This window comes from Mustela nigripes, chromosome 18 (assembly GCF_022355385.1).
Source record: "Mustela nigripes isolate SB6536 chromosome 18, MUSNIG.SB6536, whole genome shotgun sequence".
NCBI lineage: Eukaryota > Metazoa > Chordata > Mammalia > Carnivora > Mustelidae > Mustela > Mustela nigripes.
The window spans coordinates 40037198-40046492 of record NC_081574.1 but is presented as its reverse complement, the minus strand read 5'-3'; positions in this window follow the sequence as shown (position 1 = coordinate 40046492).

Genomic DNA, 9295 nt, shown 5'->3' with positions numbered 1-9295 from the left:
CCATTTGTGCACGTCAAGGGGGCGGGGCACAGAAGCACAGTAGAAGCTGGGACACAGGGCAACAGTGGAGCCGCAGGAGCAGTAGTAAAGAGGGTTGTGTGGGGGGGTATAGCAGGGTGGTAAGGGTACATGTGAGGGGCATCAAGATGGTGGCAGTGTGAGAGGGGCAGGGGTGGGTGTGCGAAGCAGTAATGTGCGTGGCCGTGGCGAGGCAACAGAGCAGGGGGAGGGGGAAACAGTTACTCGGTCGTGGCGGGTGGAGGGGAGGGACCAGCCTGGCATCAGCGGGGCGTCAGTGTCATGGTGTGGCGGGCAAGTCTGCTAAGCTCCATGAGGGCGAGGAGGTGGCAGAGGTTAGAACACTCAGAGGGCGGGGCCGGCGGGGGAGGGAGTGAGGGTGTCACCAGGCAGCACTGGAAAAGGGAGGGGAAGCTTCTTGAGGTAAGGGGAAGCTGTGTGACACCCGAGTGGGGCAGCCGTGTGGCATCTGTGGGGGAATGGAATATAGGCGGCAGGGCAGTGTAGGGAGGGTGGGACCAGTCCTGAGGCAGCAACACAGCGACAGCTTGGCTGGCTTACTGGGCCTGCTCATAGTGCATGCCAACAAGGTGGGACAGCGAAGCACAGCAGAGGCTGTGGGCACAGGACAGAGGTCTCGCAGCAGTAAGGGGGCCAGAGAGGGCACTGCAGTGTGGCAGGGGTGCATTTTTTGGGGTCAGAAAGCTGGTAGCAGTGTGGGGTGTGGTGGACATACTGGGCAACCACATGCTTGGCAGACAGGAGGCATTGGAGTGGGGGGAGGGGAGTAGCTAGGCAGTAGTGTCGCTTGGGCCTGGGCAGGACTAGCTGGGTATAAGGGGGACACCAATATCATGGTGTGGTGGTTCAGGCAGCGAGCAAGGCCTGGCTTTGCTGGGCTTGGTGCATGTCTATAGGGTGGCACCACTGATAGCAGAAGCAGCAGGGACCCAGGATAGCAGCGGAGAGGAAATGGTGGTTGTAAGTGGGGGCACTGTGAACATCGGTCCAGCATGGTGGGAGCAGCTCATGTTGTGAGGGCAGCTTGGTGGTACCAGTGCGGGGAAGGTGGAGTAGGACTCGTGGGAAGGCAGCAGCGTGGCAACAGGGGTAGGAAATCAGAAAGGCTCCGGAGTGGGGGGCAGGGTTTGCACTAGGTAGTAGCTGCAGGGAGGGGTGGCTGGAACAGCACAGGGGCAGCGTGGCAGGTGGGGCAGGCATGCAAGTCAACAGGGAAGGGCTGCATAGGGCTGGACTATGAAGACCAGCAGCAACGGGACACAGGACAGCAGCAGGATATAGGGCAAGAGTGGGACACAGGGCAGCAGCAGATCAGAAGCAGGGTGGTGGTAAGTGGGCAATGACAGTCAGGGCAGGGAATAGGTAGTGGGGGTGTGGGGCACCCGGCAGGGTAGAGGTGCAGGGAGAGCAAGAGGGATGGTAGCAGCAATATGGTGGGGCAGCAGGACAGTAATGAGCATGCTGGTGGGCGGAGTGGGACAGCACAGCTGCACGGGTGCATGTGGGGTCACAGGCGGGTGGTGGCATGGGAGAAGGGGGGATGGAAACAACTGGGAGGCAGTGGCACAGCAACTGCTCAGGAGGGGCATGAAGGGTGGTGTAGGGCCTTAATGCATGTCAGTGGGGACTGGACAGTGAAGGTCAGCAGTGGCCTGGGGCACAGGGCAGAAGCTTAGCTACAGCAGCAGTGGTAATGTGGACAGAATGAGGGGTGTGCTGCAGATGGCAGGGTCATGAGGTGGTGGCACCCAGGAAGTAGTAGCATTGGGAGAAAGCTGGGACGAGTGGGGCGGCAGCAGCAGGTCAACAGGGAGGGAATCTAGAGGCACTGGAGTAGCATGTTGGGGGTGTTTGGTGGGACCAGCTGGGCAAGAGCATCAGGTTAATATCTGTGTGGGCAGGGCAGGGGCCCTGCACAGCTGCGGGAGCAAGGGGACAGTGTGCAGTGAGGAAATGGCAGTGGGGGGCAGTGAGACAGCAGTGACTTGAGAAAGGCAGTGACTTAAGGAAGTGCAGTTGGATGGCAGCAGACGTGGAAGCGAAGCGGGAAGGGATTGGCCCCGATGTGGTTGGGAGTGACCAGCGGGGCAGCAGCTGCCTTGCAATGGCATAGCATGGCTTGGGGGCAGGGCGGGATGGTGGAGATGGGAAGAAGCATCACGGTGACCATGGTAGCAGTGGTAGTGCTTGGAAACGCAGGCACCAGGCCAGTGGAAGCACTGGAGAGTGGCACAGCAGGGTGGCAGAGTTCTGGAGGTGCACAAGGGAGTGGTAGGGGCACTGGGGGTGACAGAGCAGGGCATCAATTGCAAGCACAGGGCGGCAGGGCAGCTATAGCGAGGGTTAGCTGTTGTGGGACAAAGGGGCACTGCTGTGGAGTAGCAGGGTGGAGGGTGGCAGTGCTGGTTGCAGCGGCCTGCCAGCAATGGGATGTGGAAGGGACAGAGGCAGGTCTGTGGGGCGCAGCAGGGTGGCAGTGGGGGGATGGCACAGTGGGGTGGCCGTGGTATGGGGTTGGGCACTAACCAGGCAGCAGAAACACAGATGGGGGTGTGGTGATTTGATAGCATCACTATCAAATGCTTTTTCTACATATGTTGAGATGGTCCTATGATGCTGATCCTTCATTTTGTGAATGCAGAACATTAGTTTGATTTATGCGATAATTTTTATGTCTATGTTCGCGACAGATATTAGTCTGACATTTTCTTGGGGCACATTGGGAGGTTTCGATAAGGGACATGTTGGCTTCATAAAATGAGGTGGGGATTTCAAAATGTGGATGAAATGGTCCATCACTATGCCTGCCAGGCTTAGTTACAATAGATGCTAATAAACCAAGTGTGCTTGCGGCAGCCTTCTTGCATCTATGAAATGATCCCAAATCCGTTGAACTGAAATCCATCAGCCGCGTGGACTGGCACCTGCTGCCACCACCGCGAGGCATTTCTTTGCCTCACAGTGGGTCCTGTGAAGCTCTGATTCTATTTAGTTTGCAATCAGGTTTGGAGGCTGGCAGTGTTTTCTTATTGGGAAAATCCTATCAGAACTATACCCCAAATTGTCCCAGAATCCTGTAGAAGCTAGTTGCTGGAGGGCTGGCCCTTTGGGTCAGTAGCATAGTCTCTGGTTAGAGTGAAGCAACTTTAATCTCGAAGGTATAGGTTACATTCATATTGGGTGGTGATTAGTTGTTGGTTTTCTTTCTTTCTTTCTTTTCTTTTCTTTTTTTTTTTTTTTTTTTTTGAGTTCCAGGGTCCATGAGAGGCATGTCTTAGAAAGGAAAGACCAGAGGCTCATTTCAGCCAAATAGAGTTGTGAAAAGAGAAAGACTAACAGAGTCACTCAGGTAGAGTAGAAAAGACATTGAGAAGGTAGAGTATGTGCACATCTCCTATGGGAGTTCTGTGTCATTGAAGTTATGGGGTAGATTAATGAGAATGCATGTCAAACGTGAAAAAAGATTCAAGGAGAAGTAAGCAACCCTAGGACGTTCATGCAAAATTCAGTTGAAATAGGGTTTCTGCAGATCTTCTGTTCGGGTTCTCAGAGCAGCAGGAACTTTACTTAGACTCTCGTCACTAGTTGCAAATGATGATTGACCTCCGGGCCATCTTCTGGCCCACATCCTCCTGCTTGGGACTGGCATAGATATCATGGAACTCCTGGTAGCCAACTTACCATGCATGTATTATTTGAAGGTCTGCCAGCAGCAATGCTAAGTCTTTCACAAATTTCGGGATCCTGTGGTATTAGCCTCTTTGAACTTGAGCTCTCTGCTGGAAGGGAGGAGCATGCTTTCAGTTTTGTATGATATTGTGTCTTCCTGAGTATGGGTCCTGTGACCTCAGCTAAATGCTCTCTGTGTTTTTACAGGTGGTGCTTCGAGGCTCAGGTGACTTGGCCTCCTTGGCAGCATCCAGTGCATCTGGCCTCTGTCTCTTCAGTGCAGATTCAAGTGCAACACATACAGTAGTGTGACCCCTGTCATCTCCATGGTGGATGTTCATCACAGCAGTAAGTTGTCCTGGTTCTGAACTTTCTGCCTGGGTTGAGGTCCATGGTGTAACTTGGGTGCCTCTTTTGCTGGCTTCTGTATTTCTTCCAGAGGGAAAGATACCGTCTTCTTTTCAATTAAATTGGAGATGTACCCTTAGCCAGAATATCTAGAATTTGTTGCTTGGGGGAAAATTACTTAGTGGCACATATGGAGAAGGTTCTGCAAGTCCCTGCTCCAAACAAAACATCTGAACTACAGTTTGCTTCTGTTAGCAGAATCCTGAATTATTGCAGGGTTATCTTATAAATAGACATTCTCTCCAAAATAGTGTTTTATGTCAACATTCTTTTTAGGGCCAGTAAACTAGAGTAAAAAATATCAGGCATCTTTACAAATGGACCTCTGAGTGGACATGCTGTTTTTTGTTTGTTTGTTTGTTTGTCTTTTTTTTTTTTTAGAGGAGGAGGTGCAAGAGAGAGAGACAGAGACAGTGGGCAGGCACCACACACTTTGCAGGGCTCAATCTCACAACACTGGAATCATCATCTCAGCCAAAATCAAGAGGGTCAGTAAGAAGGTCACTCACATAGAGTAGAGAAAACATGAGGAGGTATAGTGTTTGCACAGCTCCTGTAGGAATTCCATATCACTGAAGATTCAGGGTAGATGAATGAGAAAATATTTCTAATATGAAGATTCTAGAAGAAGTAAGCATTGCTAAGATGGTGATGTGAAATGCAGTTGTAATAGGGTTTCTGCAATAGGTTTTTGGTTCTGGGAGCAGCAGGAAATTTATTTAGTCTCTTGTCACTAGTTGCCAATGGTGATTGACGTCTGGGTTACCTCTTGTCCTACACGCTCCTCCTTTAGTCTGGCATAGACATTGTGGAACTTCTGGTAGCCAAGATTGGAAGGGGAGGTAGAGAGGGAGAGAGAGACCTTTATGCAGGCTCCACCTGCGGTGCAGAGCATGATACATGCCAAGGGCTCGATCTCATAACCCTGATATCAGGATCTCAGCGAAAATCAAGAGTTTGTCCTTTAAATAAAAGAACCGTACAGGCATTCCTGGATGTGCTTTGTGTTTATGGAAGGGAGCATACGTATCCCCTACTATTCTAAATCATCTAAATCGGGGACTGTTTCCATATCAGCAGTGGTCTTACATCTTCTCAGGCCAAGAGATAAGGAGCTATTCTTGGTGGTGGAGAAAAAGCAGTTGGCTAACAAATTCTCATAGAGGGGTAGGAAGCCCTCACTGCCTGAATCTGAACAGTACAGTTTAATTCCTGTCCTGATATACACAATTCTTCAAAAACAGCACCATTGTAAAAGATGAAATTAATTTGCAAGTCCCTGGGTGGCACAGTTGGCTAAGCATCTGCCTTTGGCTGAGGTAAGGATCCCTGGATCCTGGAGGATCAGGCCTTGCATTGGGCACCCTTCTCAATGTGAAGCCTGCTTTCTCTCCCTCTTCTCTGCTGCCCAACTCGGACTGTTCTTGCTCCCTCTCTAGCTCTCTCACTCTCAAATAAGTAATGAAAATAGAAATATTTCTAAGCATGTAATTAATTTATAAATCCTTTCCAATTTATGAGGACAATATTAGTAGAATTCAGGACCCATGAGAGGTAGATCACAAACCATGTGTTTGTTGAGTCTTGTTGCCATTCATCCTTGCAATCTACATACATCAATAGATTAATGTTTTCATGAACATACGTCAATCACCTTTTGTCCTAAGATTCTAAGTTACCCTTTCAATTGATGTTTTCATGGATCCCAGACAGTGTATATATGTTTCAAACTTCCTACCAAGAGACAGTACCAGTGTCATTTGTGAGCGCTAGTAAAGGAAAAGTCCCCCAATTTTATAGTGTGAATGGTTGTGAGACCCCTCCTTTTCAGTGATCCTGGCCTTTATGCAAGTACTGATGGATGGGAGCAGATTTGCTTTATTTCTAGCTATTGATTACTGAAATACTGCATTCAGCATCCCTCAGAACGTCACACAGTTGTATGTGTTTGTAGTGAAAAAATTGTCAGTGTCTGGGTTTGTACATCATTTTCACCCTAAGAAATTCCTTTGGAGGTATTTGCCCAGGGATTTTCTCATGTGAGTGCCCGGGTAAGAATATCCCCCCATTGCATTGGGATCAGTGTTTCCTCGGTGTGAGGGTGTCGTTGTTGGCTAAGGAAGAAGGGATACCTGAGAACATTCCTTTCCTCATCATTCCGGGAGGATTTTCTTCTGTATGAATCCTCCCACGTCCTTAACATGTTGGCTTCATGAGGAATGGGATTCCTACATAGATTTCATCAGCATTCAGCAGCAGCAATGATGCAGGGTGTCCCAGGAGGTCCCTGCACCTTCGCTCCTTAATGAGGGATGACCCGCTCTCTGAGATGGTAGCAGGAGCTCAGGTCTGAGCCCCAGTTGAAGCTTCTTCCACCAAGGTACAACGCTAGTGGCTCTCCTCATGTGAATTCTCTGGTGTTGGAAAAGTGACCAAATCTGGCAGAAGGCTCTGGTTCAGTGATCAAAGACACACGGTTTGTACTCTATGATTTCTGTGGTGGTGAGAAAGGTGGGCACTCTGGGTACAGGAAGGACCCCAGTAATGACAGACACAGGTTTCCCTGCTCTGAGTTGTCTGGTGTCTCCAAATGTGAGACCTGTATCTAACAACTCTTCCACGTTGACCACATTTGTAGGGGTTCCCACTGGTGTGGATCCTCAGATGCTGGCTAAGGGTATGGCTGTACTAAATGCTTTCCCTTGAAGATGGATTCAACCAGCTTCTGTCTATGGCAATGTGCCCATGGCCTCGAAGGGATGTATGTTGCTGCAGGCTCTGGTACAGCAATGCCACCACATGGCTTCTAACCCATGTGAGGTTATGGGGAAGAATAAGAACAGAGCTCTCTGAATGACGGGTATCCCACCTTTGTTACATCCCTAAGGTGCCTCTCCTGTGGTTTTGCTGTGTGCAGAGGTGAGCCCTGGCCTAGAATTGTTTCCCCCATGTGTATCATGTCTACTTTCCTCAGAAGGGTGAGTTCTCTTGTTTCTCCCGAGGTTAGAGCCCCGACCAAAGGCTCTCCCACACTGGGAAGATGTGTGTGGTGCAATCCAGGATGAACGAGTTCTGATGTCATTTGAACTGGGGACACATGGAGGAAGTGTCTTCCACATTGTCTATAAATACAAGGTTTCTCTTCCCAGGACATAGCACACATGGAATGAGGTGAGGTACATGAGAAATCTACCTCTTGTGCCCCAGCATTGGCCGATTTCCTGTGCAGGATGAACCACTGCTAATGGCCAAAACAGGAGGGGCTGTGGAAGGACTGCTCACTCACGTTCCTCCCTTCCTGACTCAACATACGAATTCCAGCCCCTTACTTCAGGAATTGTCTCTGCATCAACCTCTGCATGCCACTTCTAGTCAGGTGCCACGTTACTTTCCGGAATTCAGATAGATCTTCCTACATGGTAGCCTCACATCCATGTCAACTGTTGATTAAATTTTAGATGTTTGAGTTTCAAGCTATATCATTGAATCGTGTTCAAGACAGTGACTTTTACAGACACTCAGTTGATGGTTTGACCTGGGGTGCATTTCAGTCTAGAAATAAAACTATTCAGTTTTCTATGCTATGCTGGGGTCATGATGGGAGGCCAACTCTATGATGGGGTTGGGGGTGGTCAGGCAAAAGGGAGATTTTACAAGAACGATGCAGTAGGACAGAGGACACACAGGATACAGGAGACTTTGCTCTTGTCAAATGAAGGTAGATTTTCCTACTAGGAAGGCATTAATAGAAGGAGAGTTGGGAGCTTCCTGGAGGAATATTACTTTCCTCCTCTCCCAAGTCCTTCTCAAGGGACTGCAGGTTTGATTAGAAATTCCGTTTTATTGACATTTCCTTCTGCCTCAGCCTTCCTCACTGTGATGGAAGGGAGGGGTATGTTAGGGCTTCAGGAAATGGAGTTATGGTAGTTATGGTAGCTAGCCTCTTGTTAAGAAAGCCTCTTCCTTGAGAATCATGAGGACTTCTATAAACTGAGGAAGACTCTGGTCTTGCAGGGTTTTGATCTTTATTTGTGGATAATCTGTTTTTTTTTTCTTTCCTTATTTTAGGGCAGTTAGAGCACCTGAGGAATGTCACTCATATCACATGTTGGGGGTGGGGACTTTGTTGTGTGCCAGCTTCTGCTTGGTGCTCAACTGGCTTTCTCCTCCCTCCTCGTGTGCCCCTGAACAGTTTAGACTCTTCTGTCATTAAGGTTGTTGAAGGAGGATGGTCTCATCTTCTGTAAGTTCTTCCTGCTGAATAGGGGCATAGAGCTGTCCCTAACGTTGGGTCATTCCTGGTCAGTTGGGGGCCCTCTCTGTGTCATATTTGTGAAATGAAGAGGCCACTGAATGCAGGGGAGAAGTTTTAACTGGATCCTGTGGAGTGGAAAGGACCATCTGTCCTCTGGAAGTTACTGCAGTGAAGGGTTCCTGGAACCACCTGCAGAGACGGAGGGGATAGGTGGAGAACAACACAACAGGGTTAGAAGAAGAAAGAGAAGGAAAATCCCCATGAAGAGTCCTTTGATAATGGGTGAGAATTCTCCTCCAGGCCAAGAGTTGAGCCAATTCTTAAAGAGAGGGATCCTTGGAAGTGCGAATTTGGGCAGTGGTATCTGTTAGGAACCCAGAAATCTCTTTGTGGTAGTGGGGAATGTACCCACGTCATTCTGTCTTTAGATTGGCACAAGCTCCACCTTGTGCAGCAGTTACAACATCTAAAGTCGTTGTGTTTTGTATAACTGCTTCATGCATTGGGATCATTCCCTTATTTCATTGAGAAATCCTATTCGAGTTGACATATAGCGCCATGACCGTGTACTCTGTAAGGACTTCCCCATATCACACAACATCCTCCAGTCCCAAAGAGGGGCAAAGATGGATACTAGGTGACCATGTCAATGAAACGGAGCACAAGTGCACCGTTGCTTGAAATGGGGAAAGTTGGCTGGGTCGGTGATGTTTTTCATAATGAGCCCATGCATCTGGGCCCACCCCGTGTCCAGTGGCCTCTGGAGCTTGGGGAATCCATGGGCACAGGTTAGAGCTTCAAGGCCATTTTTCCCAGCTAGGGTCCCTTATCTAATCCTGAGTCTCCTTGAGCTGCAGTCAGGCTTTCAAGGGCTCCTCGGGTTTGGAGGACAATTCTTGGGATGTGCAATCATTTCAGGCCCAT